This window comes from Camelus dromedarius, chromosome 18 (assembly GCF_036321535.1).
Source record: "Camelus dromedarius isolate mCamDro1 chromosome 18, mCamDro1.pat, whole genome shotgun sequence".
Lineage (NCBI taxonomy): Eukaryota > Metazoa > Chordata > Mammalia > Artiodactyla > Camelidae > Camelus > Camelus dromedarius.
The window spans coordinates 20,483,222-20,504,248 of NC_087453.1; the positions used below are offsets into that span (position 1 = coordinate 20,483,222).

Here is a 21,027-nt window from a genome sequence, read left to right on the forward strand (position 1 = left end):
AAACCCTGTCAACCTAGAATTCTAAACACAGTGAAATCTTTTAAAAACAAAGGCAAAATAAAGATTTTGTCAGGCAAGGAATAGGTGAAAGAATTCAACACTAGCAGATCCATACAACATATTTTAAAGAAAGTCCTTTAGGCAGAAGGAAATGATACCAAATGGATATAGCTCTACACAGAGGTATGATGAACACCACGAAGGATAAATACTTGGCTAAACATATAAGACTTTTTAATTATTTCAACCTCTTTTAAAAAAAATGTACTGTTGGGTTTATAACATATGTAAAAGCAAACATATGACAAAAAAAGCACGTATGCCAGGAGAAGAGAAATGAGAGTGTAAATATTTATATACCTAATAACAGAGTTTTAAAATACAAGAAGCAAAAATGTATAGAACTGCAAGGATAAACAGACAAATCTACAATTACAGTCAGATTTCAATACCCTTATCAATATAACTGATAGAATGAGCAGACAGAGAATCGTCAGTAAGGATACTGAAGCCTTGAACAGCACAAAATCAACAAACTTGTCCTGACATTTATAAAACACTCCACTACCAACAGAATACTCATTCTGTTCATGTGTATACGAACATTTACCAAGATGGACCATATTTTGAGCCATAATACTAGTCTTAATAAATTTTAAAAGGCTTCCAGTCATACCAAGTGTGTTGTCTGACCACAATAAAATTAAATGATACATCATAAACAGAAGATCTCTGGAAAATTTCCAAATATTTGGAAACTAAATAACATATTGCTAAATAACCCATAGATCAAAAAAGAAATACAATGAGAAATTACAAAATCTTTAGAACTGAATGAAATGAAAACACATATCAAGATTTCTGAGAAAGCAGCACTTAGGGGAAATTTTATAGCACTAAATGCCTATATTAGAAAAGAAGAAAAACCTCAAATCAGTGTCCTCAGTTTCTACCCTAAGAAACTAGAAGAAAAAATGAAACCCAAAGTAAGCAGAAGAAAGGCAATGAAGATCAAAGTGAAAATAAATAAAACAGAATATAGAGAGATGTAAACTAGACTTACTGTAGTGATCATTTATTGGATCACCACTTATTGTAATGATCATACACACACACACACACACATAACAATGTTATATGCCAATTATATCTCAACAAATTTTTTAAATAAGTAAAAAATAAAACAGAAAACAAATAACAGAAGTCAATGAAATAAAAATCTGGTTCTTTACGAAGAAAAATATTGAACTTCTAATATCAGGAATGATACATGTGACATCATTACAGATTCCACTGATACGAAAAGGAAAAGAAGGGAATATTATGAACAACTTCATGCCAATAATTCTGACAACTTAGAATGACAAATACCTTGTACGACCCAAATTCACACTCCTTCTACTATACCAGGAATCACACTTTGTTCACACTTTGCCATGGAAGCACGAACAAAAATGATACAGCCCCAAGGCTGAAGAAGCTCACAAACCAGCAGACAGATGGACAAAGTGATATGATGAGAGATAAACACAGGGCACTGTGGGAGCCCAAAGGAGAAGAACCTAACTTTTGGAGTTATCACACGTTTTGAAGAATGATAAGAGAGAGTTAAGAGGGATACATCCCAGTCAGGAGGAACAGAGAGGAAAGAGAGAATGAGGGAGGGAGCAAAGAAAGGTAAAAGCCCAAGAGAGAAATTCAACAACAGGCTTGTCTTATTAAGGAGCTGCTCTGGACTTCATGCCAGGGTTAGAGGGAAGACACTGAAAGATTCTAAGCAGGCCAAGAATGTGATCAGATTTGCATTTGAGAAAGATCTCTCTAGCTGCTGTGGGGAGAAAGGGCTGGCAACTACTACAATAATCCAAGGGGTTTGGGTTTAAGGGAGTGACCTAAGGCCGCAGCAGAGGGGCTGACCAGAAGAAAATGAACTTACACCTGGAGAGAAGGCTCCATGGGGCTGTATCACTTGTTTGAATGAGCAGAGGAAGGAAATGGAGAGGGAGTCAGGAACAACTTCCAGGCTCCTGGCAGAGGCAACCAGGTGATTGAGATGCTATTTCTCACAGAGACTAGTGACTCAGGGGAGAGATGATGAAGCAGGAAGGAAAAATCATTCTCACCAAGTCTTTCTGTGGAGTTGTGAACTTCAAAATTCAAATTAGTACCTGATATTTGAATTAATATTCTCTAAATCCATGAAGACAAAGAAGTTCATGGACTTCTGGGTGGATCAAATCTAAATAACTTCTTTAAAAACTCTAAAGAGCACGGGATTCAAAAGTAACCTAATCACTGCCCTTTCTGCATATGTGTCAGGAGAATATACAGGTATGTGTTTTTAATTTACAGAGACCATCTCTGGGCCTTTTAACTGGCTGCCTCATGGAGGGGCACTGAACAGCTGGGGCAGGAAAGGCACTTTTTAAATCATGTACCATTTACATGATTATCTAACCGAAACAAAAAAGTAACAAATAAAACTGCCAATTTCTTCCCCACCTGTAGCTATGAAAAGTCAGTTATATTTAAAACAGCAAACATCTACTAAGAATAACTTAACTAAGCCCAGCACTGGAACTGTGGTCTGGTCCCACCAGGAAGTGAAGGCATTGACTGAGCTCCTCATCATACCCGCCAGGTCCCAGGATGGATGCTCTCAGCGGGCTTACTCAGGGTGACCAGGTTCTTGGCTGGGACAGAGGGGAAGCAGAACGTGGTTTCTGTTCTCAGGCTGGGATGAAATGTTTCTTTCCCAGCTGGCTTTTCTTCCTCTGCTTCCAGCTGAATCTGTGCCAAAAAGAGCCCCCTTCTGCCTGAGCAAGCACGAGAGCACCCTGGCAACTGAGATGACAACAAAGGTCTGGGGGCTGGGATCTTTGGTGGGGAAGTGAGGGGGGGAAGAGGGAAATGCCAGCAGAAAACACTTTTTAGGGTTTCTCCAAAGTAAGACAGAAAAGCAAACCAGCTTTTTATCCTTTTAGAATCAGAGACACTTGATAAGAGGGTTGTAGAGACAAATAGCAGCAAGGGATGGAGGGCAAGAGGGGCCACAGGAAGCTAGTGCCTCTCTGGGAAAAGACAGTCTTGCCTTGGTCCACAAAAAATGGGGGCACAGAACCTCAGAGTCCTAGAACCTATTGAGTATCTCCACTTTCACACCACCAGTAATTTAACTAGAATGTAAGTTCCTAGGAGGAGGGACTGTATCTCTACTCAGTATCTTTGGTACATAGTAGGTGCTCAGTGAGGGATGGTTTGCTGCACAAACACACTCTTGGGGAATAAATCCAACCTTGTTTGTACAGACGGGAAAACTAAGGTCCAGGGACGTTCAGGCATGGCATAGGTGCTCAGTAAATCCCTGCTGAACAAAGCCTAGTGGAGGAGTGGACCTCAGACCAGAACCCAGGTCTCCAGTCGTCTCCATAAGCTCTCCTGGGGCTGGGAAAGAACAGATGAGCAGGAGCAGTGAGCTCTACCAGGGAGGAGGAGAAAAGTGCAGGGGCAGTTGTTCTCCTAAGAACCAACCCCCTCAAACCCCAGCCTTTGCAAATAGACCCTGCCTCCCTGGCCATAGGGGTGGAGGAGGCTTGTGATGCAAGCTGGGCTGCAGAACAGCCCCCTCCTCCATTATGTTGATTGGTCTAGTCATGAACACATGACCCAAGCAGTCAATCAGATTCGTTTTCTGGAATCTGCTAGAGATTCCAGAGGACAGAAATAGGGGCAGGAGATATCAATTCTTTTACCTCCAGGATTCAAAGCTGTAAGCCAGAGCAGCCTGCACACATGGCCCAGACTCACAAGGAAGTCAGTTAAGTAACATGCGGAGAGAGACCAGCTCCACCCTGCCCTTTCCCACATTCATGTGAGTCAGTAAGTTCCCCTTCAACTGCAACTAAAAACAAACTGGCTGATTCAAGAAATGACGTAGAACAGGAAAACAAGAGAAGTAGGAGCAGGGATTCTCAATCTGGGTTCTGGAATCCCTAATACAACATGTGCAATTTCACATGTACTGTATGTATAGTTTTCTGAGGCACTTAACTGGATTTTCAAAAGGATCCCCCAAAGAGTTAAATGTGGGAGCTAGAGCAAAAGGAGACAGATATTCCCACAGCCAGGACCTCTTGGATTTATCAGGAGTTCTTGATTGGTCCACCAAGTTCTATAGATCAACTTTCTTGCTATTTCCATCTCCCAACCCTGCTACCCCGAACTTCCTCCAGCACAGACCTTACTGCCTCCAGGAAGATAACAACAGAATTGACATTTCCTTCTAGCTACTCTCTGCCCTCAGCAATTTGTGTGTGTGTGTGTGTGTGTGTGTGTGTGTGTGTGTGTGTGTGTGTGAGCTGGGTTACCCCAAGTTCTCAGTAGGGTGATCATATACCTGGTTTTCCTGGGACAGTCCGTTTATATCTGATGTACCACAGTAATTATAATGGCACCCTCTTTGACTCTTAGTGCCTGGTTTGGATGACATAAGGTGACCTTACCTCCCAGGGTGAGAACTTCCCTCTTCCTTTTTCTTCCCAGTCACAGATCCTGTCTCATGGTAGGGAGATGCATATAGTAAAGTTCTGAGTTCATGAGTTCTGAGGAGCTCAGGGCAAAAGGAGGGATTAGAGTTAAAGAGCATCTCAAGAGGACAGGGCGATTTCTTCCCCTTCATGCACCCTGCCAGCCACCTAGGTCAGGGGGATAAGGTGGGAGTTTGGCTAAAGTCAGGTTTCCTGCTTCATTTCTACACTCACTCTCCCTGACTGAGGAGCCAGGTGGTTAGCAATTCCCACCTCCTCCCCCATAGCCATTTGCCACCCCTCCCAATTCTGGCAGACGCGGATCAAGGATGCAACATGGAAGGCAACTTTAGCCTCTCCCTTCTTCAGGGCTAGAAGAGACTTTGCCCACACAGAAATGATCAGCCTAAGTCACAGCTCCTAGTTCTTCAGCACACTGAGGGAAGGAAGGCCCCTCCCAGCAGCTAGAGCAAAGAAGACCCAAGAGCAAGAGGATCATATCCAGGGTAGGGCTTTGTGTGGGATCAGCTGGGTGTGTGCTGGGTGGTTGCTCACTAGGTTGAGGGTTGGGCTGTGGGACCTGGATGCGTGTGTGTGTGAGAAGGGGTTAGGGATGCCCCCTCCCATCCGTTCTCCACTTGTCATCTGTGGTCTTTCTAAACACGAACCTTAACATTTCACTCCCCTGCCTAGAAAACCCCATACTGACTTCATTCTCTACAGCCTCCTCAGGCTTCTAGCTCTTCCCACCCTTCTCATACTTCATCTGGCTAGCTCCACTGGGCTGTCCAGGCAGCAGCTTCTTGATTACTCCACTCCCCCAGACCAGGCTGGGACCTGCGTGCTCCTGCACCAGCCCTTGGGGAAGGCTGCCCAAAAACACTAACACTGTGCTGTAACTGACATCCCCCTAGACAGCCCAGTGAACCTCCGGCGGACAGTCCCTGGTATAGATGAGGTACTCAAGCCTACGTGTCAGTTGAATGAATGAGGAGTAAGCAATGCCTATAGTCTGGCCAATCACTCTGTCTCAGCCAGTGGTTTTCAAGGACCCCTGGGCTTAGAGAAAATGTTTCAGAGGTTTTTCAAACAACTAAATATTTTCTACCAAGCCAGAAGGATTTAAACTACCCAAGGACCTGCATTCATTGCTTTTCCACATATGAGGTTATTTGAACCATGTACGGCTGCTAAAAAAGTTTTTAAACTACCTCAAGGGACTAAAAACCCCAGCAACAGCCTGAGACCCTGACAACTCTGAGAGGGAGCTCTAATGAGATTTTTACCCTTGTCAGACCCCACTCTGTTTATGCCATCACAAGACCCCCACTGGTCTAACTCCTAGGGTCAATAAGAAAGGAAAGAAGGAACCAGTTCCTGGCTCCAACCTCCTGAGAATGTAATACAGAAAGTGATAGTAATTCTCTATTTGTGTTCTTTGAAAAGCTTTTGAACAGACATGCTAATAATGGCAGATCCAGATGATCTAAGTCTCTTATATTTCCAAGACACAGTAACTCATCAGAACCTGAACAAGATTCAGCCAGACTGAGCTGTCTATCCCTCTTTCTTTCCTAACTACTGTCTGAACATGGACTAAGATATAACTCTGCATGTTCAGATGTCCTAGTGTGTTATCCCTTCATGTTGACCTTGTCTCGGGTACTGGTCTTCACTACTTCAGGAGATTCTTTAAAGAAAGGGATCATCTTGCATCTACTTTGGAATGGCCTTCTCCCCTCCTTTATTAGTAATTAAAACAAAACCCCAAAACTTGTTTCTCACACATGAAAAAAGATCAGAAAAGTCCTTCTTGGGTCTGTTTTCATTTAAGACACAGAAAATTCTATGATTTAACTATGCAACCAAAGGGGGCAGAGAAATTCAGGCCAAAATTAACTCACAGAAGACCTGTGGGCTTATGAATTTTAAAACCCAAGAGAGAAGGGAAGTCAGCACCTAAGAGCCTGGGGGCCAAACAAGTGGAGGGGGGAGTGCCTCTCGGCTTTGCTCCCCATTATACTGCCTGAGTTCTCTCCTGCTTCCCAGCAGAGAAGGAAAGCTGAGCAAACCCCATGCTGTGGATTTTCAGCTGGGCCTCCACCTCTCCAAGTTCCCAGCCTGGCCTGAGAATGCAAACAACTGGCTGAGAAGGGACTGAAAGTCCATAATCTGGCCCTTTCCTATATTTATAAACAGTGGGGGGGAATCAGGAAAATTCTATGTCTACATAAATACACACAAATTCTCCTCTCCCAGCAAGAGGCAGCCTCTCTCCTCCAAGCTGCCTCTCATAGCCCTTGTCTTTCTCCCCTGGATCCTAGTCACAATCCCTGATGGGCTGAGAGCCAAGACAGAGGCCACACTTACTCATTTCTGTACTCCCAGCCCAGAGCCCTACACTACTAGGTGTTTAGGAAACATATGTTGAGAGTAACAGAAGGGAAATATAATGGCCTCTGAGATTCTTAAATGGGCCAGAGTAAACAAATACTGCTCTCTTCTCAAGTTCTGAGCTACTATAAAAATCAAGACTGCTAGAGTGCTGAAAGTGCTCAGTATCTTGATCTGGGTGGTGGTTACATGCTTGTATGCATCTGTAAAAATTCACTAAACTGTACACTTAAGATTTGTCTGCTTTACCATAAATAAGTTACACTTCAATAAAAAGGAAAAAAAAATCAACACCAAAAATCGCTATTTATATGTGAACTCTTTCCCAAGTCTCTTTATAGACTTCCTAGTCTTCTAGAGTCCTGTAAAATGGACTTATTCTGATCCCTTGCACAGGAGGATCCTGTGAGGCAGGGAAAGACAGCCTGGCTATATGGAGAGTCAAGAATATAGCAACAAAACCCTGGGGTTGTGATCCTCCATGCAGCCCAGTCTGCAAAACCACCAAAAGCCAGTTGTAACTCAAAAGAAAACAACCCTCTAAAATAGTAGCTGTTTGTTCCATCTCTCCTGTCAGCTGGACTTCTTACATGGCAACTTTAGTTTTATTTTCAAAACCATTCTGGCAGGGTTGGGAACATGCCACCACAGCATTTGTTGAGAAGCAGTGAGGCACAACTCACTGGAATGAAGAGATAGGAGCTACAGGTTCCAGCCCCAGGTTGGCTTTCATGATCTGTGTCACTTTTAACAGGTCACCTAACCTCTCTGGGCCTGGGATGTCCCTCTGTATACAGGACAGATGAACTCTAAAGGTGTATGATTTTCCCAGAACTGTTTAGGAGACAAGAATGTAGTCTGAAAGTTAATAAAAGGGAGAGAACTGTTTTAATGGGAACTAGTACAGACTCGAGGTTTTAAGGGCTTTTAAAGGCTTTAATTTAGAACCAGGTGGGTAAATGTCTTCCATATTCCTAAGAGGCTTAGCTGCTCATAGTGGTGCCAGGATTTACGCTAAGCACATGAGGCCTTTGCAGTGAAGTCTATGGCTCTCCCTGAGGCTCCCAGTGTCATCCACAACTGCCGTCCTAAAGAGCAGATTTAATTAAAATGACTTAAGTCAGGCCAGCCCCTAGTAGATGGTTCCTTTCTCTGCTCTCCGTACACAGGAGACAAATCCCCTGAGTCCCGTGGCCCCAAAGGTGGGCTGGTGAGGAAATCAAGTCTTACCACAAGGAAGCACCCCCAGTATGCTTAACTGGTCAGTGTTGGGCTTTTGTTCAGCGCGGCTTGAGCCTGCTAAGCCCCAGCAGAAATCTGCAGCTCTCATTTGCCAGAAAGCTGGCAGTCAAGTCAGAGGCAGACTACTGATCCAAGGAGGAGAGATGCCCTCCGGCATTTGTGCCGTTCGCCTGGACGGAGGCCCAGGGGAGCAGCTAAAAACCATTATTCAGCTCTGGCCTCTGAACCAGGAAATCAAAATGGAAAATGTACAGCACCTTCTACAAAATAGTCTGTCACTGCCCTCGACTTTTACAACAAGCAGGGAGGTTCCCAAACTGTTAACAGACAAAATGAATGCTGAGCTGCTCCACCTTTATACATAGCAAAACTGCTTGGAGCAACACCTGGTTCTCTGGAGGATTTCTGTAATATGGCACTTGTTGACTCAGAGAACGTTAGAGCAGGAAGGAATCTTAGCATTCATTGACTCCATCCTTCTCATTTTATTGTTGAGAAAACAAAGACCCACAGTTGGGAAGGCACTTGCCCAAAGATACCAGTGAACAAGGTCAGAGCTAGAGCTAGGCTGCACAGTGTCTCTAAGTACTAGGACTCTGCTTGGGCATCCTGGGTGGAGGGAGCACTTGGGGAACAGGAAAGCTAACAGGAGGCTGGAGCTCAGTACACAGAGAGGAAAACAAAGAGTACTAGGATAATTTAATTTGTGACTAGGATAGCAGAATCCAGGCCGAACTTGAAATGCATGGCCTCAGAAACAGAGGTCCTTGTCATTAGCCAAAGGAAATAACTAGCTCTCTCTTGGCTCAAAGATAAACATAAAGGAATGATTAAATAACCTCAAAGATCACAATTCAGGGGGAGGATATAGCTCAGTGGTAGAGTCCTGGGTCAATCACCAGTACCTCCATTAAGAAGAAAGAAAGAAAAAGAAAGGAAGGAAGGAAGGAAGGAAGGAAGGAAGGAAGGAAGGAAGGAAGGAAGGAAGGAAGGAAGAAAAGAAAAAAACCTAATCACTTCCCCCAAAAAAAGAAAATTAAAAAAAAAACAAAACCAAAAAAACAGATGACAGCTAATTAAGTGAGCCAGCCAGGCAGCTGGGGATGAAACGCACACTATGAGGCAGCAAAGGACCTGATAATAAATCATCTAATCATATAATAAATGAGGCTAGGCCAAGCTGGTTTAGGTAGGAAATATTTATTTGCCTGCTTACCTTCAGAATGTAAACTGAGATACTCTCAGAGTGGATAAAAGCTGCTATTCTGCTTCTACCCAGCTGCCCAGGATGTGCTGGGCTCCAGGAAAAGCAGAAGGGAACCAGGAAGAAGTAATGAGAAAAAGTGTGGTAAGCCACCAGTCCTCCCTTATAAGGGACCAGCCCCTCTACCCACTTCATTCCCTCAAGGAATAATGAGTAGAAAGCCTACCAACGGGAAACTTCACCCGGGTGCTGCAGGAAGATGGCTGCTGGTCCTCAGTAAACTGCTCTCTAGACTAATGTGTCAGCCCTTTATGTCCTAAATTCAAGCTAACACAGATTCCTCAGCCTGGTGTCCAGGACATCCACAGGGAGGCCACAGCCTACCTTTCCACCTCTCATTCCACCTGAGCCACACTCCATAATCCCCCTACGTCTCCCACATACACACACAGCATATGCCAATCTCAGCACCTTGGCTCCCACAATCCTCTCTGCCCAGAATGACCCTAACCCCTTCTTGGTCCAAATCCCATTCATCTGTATCCCATACAGTCCCTTCACATGGAGTCTCTCACAATGGACACTCAAAATGTTGACTGAATTGGGTGGAACTTAATCTAACAACTGTTTTCCTTTTCCACTATCATCTGACAGAAACAAATAGCTCCCACCCTAGGATGCCAACCAGAGTCCCAGCTCCTAAGCCCGGAGTAGCTGGCTCTCTTTCAAGGACCATTTGTGTGGCCTGGCCTCTCTGCCTCTTCCCTCTGAAATAAGGAAGCTTGTCAGAGAAGCTGAGTGCCTCAAGATGAGAGACTTTGGAAACACAGATTCCCAAGTTCAAGGCCATTATTTTAAACTCCCCTTAGACCCATGCACCATTTACCAACTAATGCTAAGAACTTAAAGCTTGTTTCCAGCCAAATGCCTCTTTTATCACAAATGCCCCAGTGTGTAGCTGTTGAGAGCTGCACTGAGGACTCTGGGTAGCCTGTTGGCTTTTTATTTCCACAGAGTGTGGAGATTTCCATCTCGAGTGTGGCGATAGTTCATGGTTTCAGGGAAAGCCTGGAGTTTCAGGCCTGCTGTTCTCTCAAATCTCCTGGTATAATGCATCAATTGGTTCCCAACTTATGGTTGTGAGCCCATGGGGTTCACAGCTATCACTCCACTGCTCTGTGAATGTGCCGACCCAGCACTGCCTGTGCACTAAATGATGAATATTTCACACAATAATAAAAACAACACTTGACCACCTACTACCATTCATGTCAGACAGAGTCCTAGGACAGAGACACAAAATAGTGGGTATTCAATAAATACTGGTTGAAGAGGATTATGTACCTTCTCAATGAATCAGTATTAAAAGTACAACTATTATCATATGATTGTACTGGATATTTTTTGGATTAGATAAGAGTCCTCCAGCCTAGAAGACTGAGAGCCTCTGGGTTGTTGGGAGTCCTGGGTGGGAAAGATTCAGGTCTGACACCTAGTACTAGTCAGACTCCCAGAAAACAGAGCCAGGAGGCCCTGAGCTGTCTCGAGATGTTGGTTTCCTCAGCAGAACAACAAAAAGGTAGGATTAAAAGCACTCTACCAGGTCCTCCCAGCTCTGCTCTTTAACACTCCTCACCCTTAGGCCAAACTCTGAAGCTCTGGAGCTGTACCTGTGTGGCTTCACCAGCCCTAGAATTCTCAACCCTAGGTTCTCAATTGCAGGAGCTTTTGTCCCCCAGGGACATTCGGCAGTGTTTGGAGACATTTTTGGTTGTCACAACTCGGGGCAGGAGGTGCTATGGATCTCTAGTGAGTAGACGCCAAGGGTGCTGCTAACCATCCTGCAATGCTCAGGATAGCTCCCCCCAACGAAGAATTATCTGGTCCAAAATGTGCCAAGGTTGAGAAGAAACACTGCTCTACAGGCCATTGAGAAAAGGAGCTTACTGAGGTAAAGAAATGGAAACCAGGCTGGGAAATGCACAATGCTGATGTTGTAGCTGACCGTGAGTGAATGAATACAGTGAATAAAGGCTCTCAAACCATTCCAGACACGTACAAACAGTCTCCTCTCCTTCTTCTCTCTGGCACTAGTCCCACTGTGTTTAAGATGATCTAGTCACTCTAAGAACCCACAATCTTGTCCTCCTCAACCTAACCCATAGCCATTATTGACACAGAGCCTTTCGAGACTGAGCATAAATAAGAGGCAGCCAGGATGGTGCACGATGTGGCAGAAAAGCACTAGACTTGGAATCTAATGAAGGCTAGCCTAGACTCAGGCCCTAGAGAAACCACTTAATTGCTTTAAGCCTTAGTTTACTCCTCTGCAAAATGGGTTAAAATCACATTTTGCCCTATCTACCTAATAAAGCTTCTCTGAGTTTCAAAATAAGATCATGGATGTGAAAGTGTTTTGGAAGCCATAAATCCCAGCACAAATGTGAAGTATTCCCCTGCAGAATAACAGGTGCTCACACTGTGGAAGGAATATTGTAAAAATTAATTTCCAATAACAAAATTTTGTAAGTTATAAGCACTCAAGGTTATGGAGTCCTGGCCCCACAGAACATCCAAGATATTAGGGCCCGCTATGATGCAGCCCACCCCAGGATGCCCAAGGCTCCTGAATCAGCCCAGTGACTCAAGTAATCTGAACCCTGGCTTTCTTATGCCTAAATTGGTAGTGGTCAGCAGGGAAGGAGAGTAATACCACATAATACATGGGGGTGTTGAAAAGCTCAAACGTGATCAGGTTTGTAAAGTGCATGGCACTTCCCAAAAATGGAGCGAATGTTTTCATTTTCTGAAGATTTTTCTCCTGAAAAAATTTTTTTGCTTTGAAATATAATTTTGGGGGAATGATGAAAATAACTTAAGAAAAGGTGTTTCTATAATGCCATTTGTCCTTTACACCTCCAAAATTACCTCTAAAATCTAAGCATGAGAAGGGCTGTCAGCAGCTACCAGCCCTGTCTTCTAAGAGAAACAAACTGAATGCCAGGCTGATACCAGGTCCCTCCTTGGACATGGCCGCAGAAGGCTCGAGAGCCCGTTACAACTCAACAGCCAAATCTTCTAACTCCAGACTTACCACTTACTGCCCTTGTGCAAGATTCTAAAAGGAGAAAATGCTCTGGAGAGGTGAAAACAACTGATCCAGCTGATGGAGAATTAAGAAACTAATCTAATGTACTCTGGGGACATTGAGCTGATCAAACTCCTCACCCAAATGGGGAGCCTTTCAGGTGGCCTCATCTAAGTAGCAACTCCTCTTCAAACCTCTGCAGAGAATAGTAGCCAGGCTACCCACATGTGCAAGTCTTATTTTTGCTTTTACAAGTATCAGGTCTTCTACAGATTACAAACAAAGAACTTACAGTCCCTGCTCAGATAGTAAAGAGTCCACTCCTCAGGTTTATTCTTTTTGTAGGAAGTGAGACAATTGTAAAGCAAATTCGTAATAATTACCAGAATAAGCTGTACTTTAAATTTAACATTCTAAAGCTAATTATTTTATGACTAAACTAAGTTAAACATTTATCCATCCTTATGTCCCTGCCAAAGGGGCTTCTGATTCAAAATAAATCGCTTTTTAAAAGTACTGCATACATTTCCATGTTCCTCGCTTTTCTTTCTCAAAACTTTTCCTATTAATTCAAAATTTCAAGCAGTCATACATTTCGAGTTCCCTAATGCTCTAACATTTTGTTATTCTCCAAAATAACTAATAAGACACAGGTTCAAGCAACATATACACATGCAGAGCTGTTCTGACTCCCTCCACTGCATATCCTATACTCCCAAGTCTGAATATGCATCTAGAACAGATTACACTGTACCCTGATTATATCTGTTTACTTGTCTGTCACTCTGGCTAGATTGAGAGCATCTAGGAGGCAATGACCTGTCTCCACCTGCATTTACCCAGTAAACCAGCACAGTATCTGGCACACAGCTCAAGTTAAGATATGCTTATCAAATGAACTGGTGAAAGAAGCACACATTTCTAGCAACCTTCTTTTAAAATGGGCCATCTGAAAGGAAATGCAAATGTCTATCTATGCAGCACTAAGACCAAAAAAAAAATTGGAATCTCAACATCAGAGTCCCGAAGCAGTGCACAATATCCAAATCCATTTCAAAACCCCTACTTTTCTTTTCTCAAACATACTACTTTTGACTCAACACAGCTAAATGAAAGCAAAACTTCTGCAACCTTCTGTTGTAACTCTAGAGCTGAGGTGGTATCATATACCCAACATGAACTGTTTACACCCAGCCCCCACTACCACCCCACCCACCCTGCAGCTGTCTACTCCTTTAAGGACTAATGCAAACAATTACATTGTCATCGTCAACCCTAAACTGGGGCAAATCTCCCAAATTCAAATCTCCACCAAGCTACATTTAGGGTATTCTTGTGATTGGCACTTATGGCCAATTTTGGAATTTAATTACTGCTGTCCAAGATTTAACGCCCACTGGGAGTGGGCCCCCAGAGAGCAGGCTCATAAGGCAGGGCCTCATACTCCAGCAAGAAACCCTGATTGGGTGAATATCTGAACTGCTTTGGGACTCACAGAGCCTCCTGGTTCGAGCAAATTCAAGTGCCCTGGTTGTTCAATGGGAGGAAACTTTCCTCAGCAGGCTGTGCCAAGCCCTAGGCCAAGTATCCTAAGCCACCTGGTGCTAGATGCTGGTTTATTTTTTATTTATTTATTCACTTGGTTTTTTGAGGGTGAAAAAGAGACAACAAAACTCTTTACTAGGTTTTAACTCAATTAGGAATATCTGCTCAAAAACTATCACCCTAAAATCCAGAAAACTGTCATTTTATAGAGTCGAATAGGGCAGGCTTGATGATGAAATTTCCTGTTTCATCATCCCACCTCAGTCCCTCTCCCCTAGTTAAGAAACTCCTTACATTTTCTAGCTTTATTTTATCCATAAGCTCCTGAAAGAAACACTTTACCTAGGATGGTTCTAAGACTCCAGTCAGAAAATATATGGGCTATTTAGTTGTGATAACTTTTTTCTCTGAAGGAGCCACATATCTGTTCAACTGTGGATCCACTGGGCCAGGCTGTGTCTTTTCCACTGCCTGGAAATCCACATGGTATCTCAGATGGCTCCTAACACAGAACAGGCACTCAGAGAACATCTGTTCCTCCTGACGCAGAAGACCAGTGGATCAGAACAGTACTAGCACCGTATAAACAGAACAGCAAGCAGCCAAAACGCTACTGAACCAAGAAATCATAATTCACTGAAAAGTAATTCCTAGGAAAAAGATATGACTTAAAAATTTTTCATTGCCTAGCCCACTCCAGGTGGACTAACTCCTCTTCACCTGGGGTCCTTATGGCACTGTACATGAGCTCACTGGGGAGAAATTCTTTCTTCATCAGCTGGTCCTACCACACAGTGGTGCTCCCTGAGGATGGGAACTACCCATACCTTATTACCAGGGTGGCCAGTGCCTGACAACCAGTGGGTCCTCAAGACTGACAACTTGACTGAATGCTTGTCAGTTATCCAGATGGCTGGCTTCTTTCATGAAGAAGGCTGCTATCCCATCAGCAGGACATGTGCTTCAAGTTCTTTTTCAAGGGAAGGCAGACTTCCACTGAATCCTCCATTCATTCTGTGGCCTCATCAGATTACTGAAGGTATTTGGGAAAAGGCTGAGCTGGATAAGAGTTCAAGCTTTGAACCACAAAAGGAGTGAGCAAATTAACCAGGGAGACAGCATCCCTGAGTGTCCAGGAGAGAATACTGGCATGGACATATGAAAAATGCCCAAGTTCTCATGTAATCCCCAAAATAACTGCAGAGAGGTGTCTCTCAAACTTTAATGTGCATACAAACCATCTGGGGATCTCATAAAAATGCAGGTTCTGCTTCAGTAAGTCTGGTAGGGCCTGAGAGTCTGCATTTCTAACAATTTCAAAATGTTCACTTTGAGTAGCAAAGTTTTTTGTTGTTGTTTTGTATTTTTAATTGAAGTATAATTGACTTACAACACTATGTTAGTTCCAGGTACACGCATAGTGATTCAATATTTCTATATATGACGAAACAACCACCATGATAAGTCTAGTTATCATCTGTCACTATACAGAGTTATTACAGTATAACTGACTATATTACCCTGCTGTACCTTTCCTCTGCCTGACTCATTCATTTTTATAAATGAAAGTTTGCACCTTTTAATCTCCCTCACCTATTTCACTCATGCCTCACACCCTTCCCCTTCTGGCGTCCACCTGTTCGTTCTTTGTATGAGTAGCAAAGATGTATAGTAAATATTGTATCCTGTTTTTGCAGCTGAAGAAGCCGATGCTCAGATGCAGGAGACTTTCACTAGCAAGTGGCAGAGATGGAATGTGAACTCGGGTCTTCTGATCCTAAACCCAGAGCCTTGTCCACTATACCATACCACTAACCTTTTGAGCTAAACATCCAGGACCATAAAGATGTATAGCTTTCCTGCATCCCGCAAATAAGCCCTCCCGCCAGCTTTGCCACATAAGGAAGAGGGAGGAGGGAAAGCTAAAAAAGAAGCTATGGGAGAATCAAGCCAGTCAGATGTTCTTGTTAAGAACTTAAATCATTCAATCCTTCAGCTAAGACTCCTTAAGAAGGCCCAAACTTTAGGGGTTCCTAGATGCTAGCTCCTTTACTAATGAAAGGCCCCAGGAAAGTGTAATTGTTTAAAAAAAAAAAGGTCTCAGTGATATAGGATTATCAGGGCCATACAGCACACAGAACCAAATTAATTTCTAAACAAATGGTTAGTCCTGCGTGTTCTGGGCTGTGCTGCTCAGACACTGGCAGGCATCGTTAGAGTGGTCAGCTCTTCCCACTCCACACCTTATGAGCAATATTGATGAACAGGAGCACATCCAGAGGAGGGTAACAAGGGAAGAACAGAAATACCAGGCAACGAAGAGTCAATGGGACAGAGATCTGTCTCAGGGAAATGCAGGTTGAGACATAAGCCCCACTTTCCTTGATCTGTCTTGTCAGAGGGGAATTAGACCCATTCTCTGTGGCCCCAAGAGGCAGAATTAACAACCTGTTTTACCAACAGAAGAAAACAGTTTACCACTGTCTAGTGTCAGATGTGGGATTTGCCCCTAAGCCTTCTAACACCAAGCCCAAACTGCTTCCCTACAGAGCTACCACCCCAGCCTGTACTGGAGGGAAGCCCTACAGGAAGACAGATCTCAGTTCCAAGTAAGAAAGCTGATTTTATAGTTAGAGCTGTCCAAAGACAGACTACGCTGTAGCGTGGCAGGATAGAGCACCTAATACAAATCCCAGCAGCAGAGGGTTCAATCAGAGGTTAATCGCATGGCAGGAATACTGCAAAGGGAATGTGGGTGTTGGATGGGTGACCAGATGAGATGAACCTGCCACCCCTCAGAGATGAATTAATCTCTTCCTACTGTATTTTCCTCTAACACTTTATTTGTACACTGTTTGCCTTTTATCAGTTACTCGTCCATGTGTGTGCTGTCTTCACTGAACTGTGAGCCTTTGTAGTGTCTTACCCATCTATATATCCCTTATTGTGCCGAGGACTATATCTGGGAAACCAAGAAAACATTTACGTGCTTCCCCTGTGCCAGGCACTCTGCTAGGCACTTTAGATACAACAACTTATTCCATATCCTCACAAGAACCCAAAGTAGTATTGTTATTACTCCATTTATAGATGGAGAAACAGACTCAGGGAAGACAACTGCCATAGTATTGCTGATGAGTGGTGAAGCTGGCGCTCTAACTGGCAATCTTCTACCTACGTCATCATGCTGTCTTCTTCCTAGAAGCAACTCAACAAATGTCTGCTAACTTGAAGCAAACAGCTTAAAAACAGGCCAGTATATATCTGTTGTTGTTTCCTGTCACTAAGCTCAAATTTTCCTTCTAATTATATAACCATCCATCCTTAAAATGACCAATCTAAAAGTATTGCTGTTTTTGGATATCTTCTCTCTCTTACTTTTTAAAGACAGTGGCACAGAACAAAACACAAACCCTTTCTACCCAGAGGAATTCCTCAAGGCCCCAAGAACTCTACCTCCTCCTCCCAGTTGGCCTTGGCTCCATCTCAGGGCTCTGCACCACTGTAAATAAATCAGATCCTGGCTTTCTGCCCCAGAGGTGCATGGTTCACACGCATCTTCAGAGGCTGTTCTCCAGAACCTCGCTCTCCACACTCAGACCTGACTCAGGGCAACTCAGAATTTCCCTGAGCAAAACCGTCTAGCTCAACGGTCCTCACATTTAGCTAAACTTTCAAACAAAGTCTATCTTGAATTTCAAATCACATTAGAATCACTTAAAAATATTTAATCTCCCTGCCAAATGGGGCAAAAAAAGATTCTGTAATTTGAATCAAAGGCGCTAGCATGTTTGGACAGCCAACACATAAGGCCTCTCTGACACTCCATCTGTCTTAAGAAGTAAACCAAAGACAATCAGGCCAACCAATTCTTAAACAAGAAACTTAAGCGTCACCAAGGGAAATCCTCTTTCCCTAGGGAAATTGCTCAGTTCCCTAGTGGGTTTTTGGTTTTCCTTCCCTGGCCTCTGGGACAGGAGATTCTGCTGGCACATGTACCATTAGATGCTGTGCTTTTCATCCTGATACCCTGATTGCAGAGAAACAAAAAGCCATGCTCATTATAAATTTAACTTACTGAGATGCCTTCTCACAGGCTAATGTTTTAGAGCAACTTTATTAAACATGAGAGAGCCACACTGGCTCCAGTAATGAGCAGAACTTAATGAAGATATACTTTCCATGAGCACCTGGCCTCTCTGCATCCATCAGACACTTTCAACTGAACCTAAATTAACCTGTAAATGAACTGATTTGCATCCATAAATCCAACAGAAATGTACCATTGTAGGGTGAGATACCACATCTCCATTTCCCAATCTCACACAATTCTCTTGTTAAACTAAAATAGGATCCTTTCTACATCCTGTTTTCATCTTTATTAAAATGGGAAAAAAGGAAAATCTGAACCACCTAGGGTAGATATTTCATAACTAGTTATAATGACTTAAGAAGAATCGAATCTTTGATAATTGATTATCTTTTAGGGAGAAAACCAATAGGGCACTGTTTGGAAAGGTACCTAAGTTGGAGAGACATTTGTCAGTTCACCTAGACTGCTATCCTGGTTCCCACCTAGTTCTCAGTGAAAGAACTTTTCCACTTGACAACCAAACCAAAGAAGTCTGTTCAATGATAATTTTATCAGAAAAAGGAAGAAAAGCATACTTACTCAATATCCACAATGTGCCATACTCTTTCATATATTTATTTTGGCTAATCCTCACCACAGTCATGTGAGATGAATATTACTTCCGCCTGATAGAAAAGGAAATATTTAAGCAGCTTGGATGGCAGGGCCTGTGTCTGGTTTCTCTATATTCCCAGCACTAAGCTCCCAGCACTCAGCATGGGACCTAAGCCTGCCACATGCTTAAGAATGAACACATGACTAAAGGAAAGGAAAAGAAATTTGGAAAAAATATGCAATCCAAATTTTACTCTACACCCCAACTGAAACAACTGCCTAGAACATATATGCCCGATGCAAATAATCTACTTGAGCTGCAGAGATTTGTTTCAAAGGACAGTTTATCATCTTTCCAATGTGTATGCCACAAAGACAGCATCCCCATTTAGCTACACACTTCACAGGGCAGGGCCTGGTCCTGTCTCACTTCTTTTTCCCTGACTCAGCACCACACCTTGCACAAGTGGGTGTTTAATGAGCTCAGCGATGATGTAGGTCACAATGATGCCTTCAGCCATCATAATAAACAGAACACAAGATGCTCACAGTCACCAGAAGAACTGGTCTCTGAGTTGAGTTAAATTCTCTCCCCATCCTCATTTTCCTCTCTGTACAATGGTAAAAGCAGAACATACTCTCAAGATTGTTTGCATTTGTTTAATATATACTTACTGAGCACAAACAACATGCCAGGCACTATGCTAGGTGTGAGGGACACAGCGATGAACACAACTATCACATCCTGCCTCATGGAGCTCAAGCTCAGTGGATAGCCTCAGACTCATACAGAAAAGGAGTTTTACAAACTTCAAAGGACTCACAATTATAAACTATTGTTTCTCCTCTGTTATCGAATTTGGTTAATGGCATCACCATCTACCCACTGTCCGTGTAAATCGTCAACTCCTTCCTCTCCTTCCTCATGCCCACAGTTTCAGTTAATCACCAAGCTCCTTCTGATTCCCCTTCAGAGAAGTCTCTGATAGGTATTACTTCTCATCTGGTTTTCTATGCTTCTACTCTAAGCCCTTTGTTCCCACCTGAACAGTCTCCTTGTAATAATGATAATGGCAACCATTTATTGATCACTTACCATATGGCAGGCATTCTGCTAAGAGTTTTGTATGCATAACATAATTTAGTCCAGTAAGGTAGATACTAGTACCCCTATTTATAGGAGAGGAATCTGAGGTACAGAGTAACCTGCCTGAGACACACACAAAGCTACAGCTCAAATCCATGAGATTCTACCCTTATTCCTTACTGGATCCCTGCCTCTAGTCCCTTCCTGGTCAGTCAACACTCCTTCCTTTATGCTGCTGCTGCTGCAGTGCTCTTTCAAAAATTCAAGCTAATCTGTCCCTTCCGCTTTAAAATGGCTCCTCACCACCTCCTGGTCGAGGTCTAAAGGCTACAGGTCACACCCCAGTGTTATCCTTCTGCTGTCCTGCCTCACAGTCTCCCACCAGGAGATGCTCTCACTTGGAGCTCCCCAAACTTCTTGCTGATCCACTTCACATCTCCCTCTTCCACCAAGCTGCCTTTGCCCTTTCCCCTCCACATAAGAACCTTCTCCTCTGCAGCCTGAGCCCCGCTTACACAATCATGTTTCAGCGCTGATTGGTATGTTTCCTTCCCTCCCTCCCTCTCTTCCTCCTCCTCCTCCCCCTTCTCTCTTTCTCTCTCTCTCTCTCACACACACAAACTAACTCAAAACACACACACACACACACACACTCTTCCAATCCTGAGTCCCTGGAGGGCAGGCACAGTGTATTTTCATCTCTGATCCTCCAAGTTCCAACACAGTATCGAGTCAATAAGTGACTAAATGAATGGTATGCTGCAGTGTTAACACCTCATAGCACTAGCCCTGGAAGCAAATAAGACCGTTCCCCCAGAGGACACTAAAAAGAAGGGCAGTAGCTCGTGTCCTCTCAGGCAACCTCAAGAAGACAGACTGCTTTCCAAAAAGTTATCATAACTAACAGATTGGTCGGTGCTCCACAGTCTGCTGGCAGCCTCTCTCCAAGCCTCTTGAAAGCCAATTCAATCACCTCTAAATCTGCAGAAAGGAAACTAGCTCCAGACCAAAAGACCACAGGAGACTTGCCCTCTCAGATGGGAGATGATGTAAACTGACGCCCTCCTCCACCCTGCTATGGGCAGAGCATTCCCAAATGCGGTCAGCGTAAAAACACTGACTCTAATTACAGTGAACAACAGAGGATCCTGACTGAGGAAGAGTCATCAAAGAAAAAAGCTAGAGACAGCAAAATCTAACCCTGCTCTCCATCTCCAGAGCTACAACTTCCAGGAGTCCAGGCCACAAAATGCA

At 43.5% G+C, this 21,027-nt stretch overlaps 1 protein-coding gene across 1 annotated transcript in view; it reads right to left on the reverse strand.

Annotated features, from left to right (window-relative positions):
* CHMP4B (charged multivesicular body protein 4B) overlaps positions 1–21,027 on the reverse strand; it is a 37,134-nt gene that overhangs the window by 13,971 nt on the left and 2,136 nt on the right. The window lies entirely within an intron of this gene.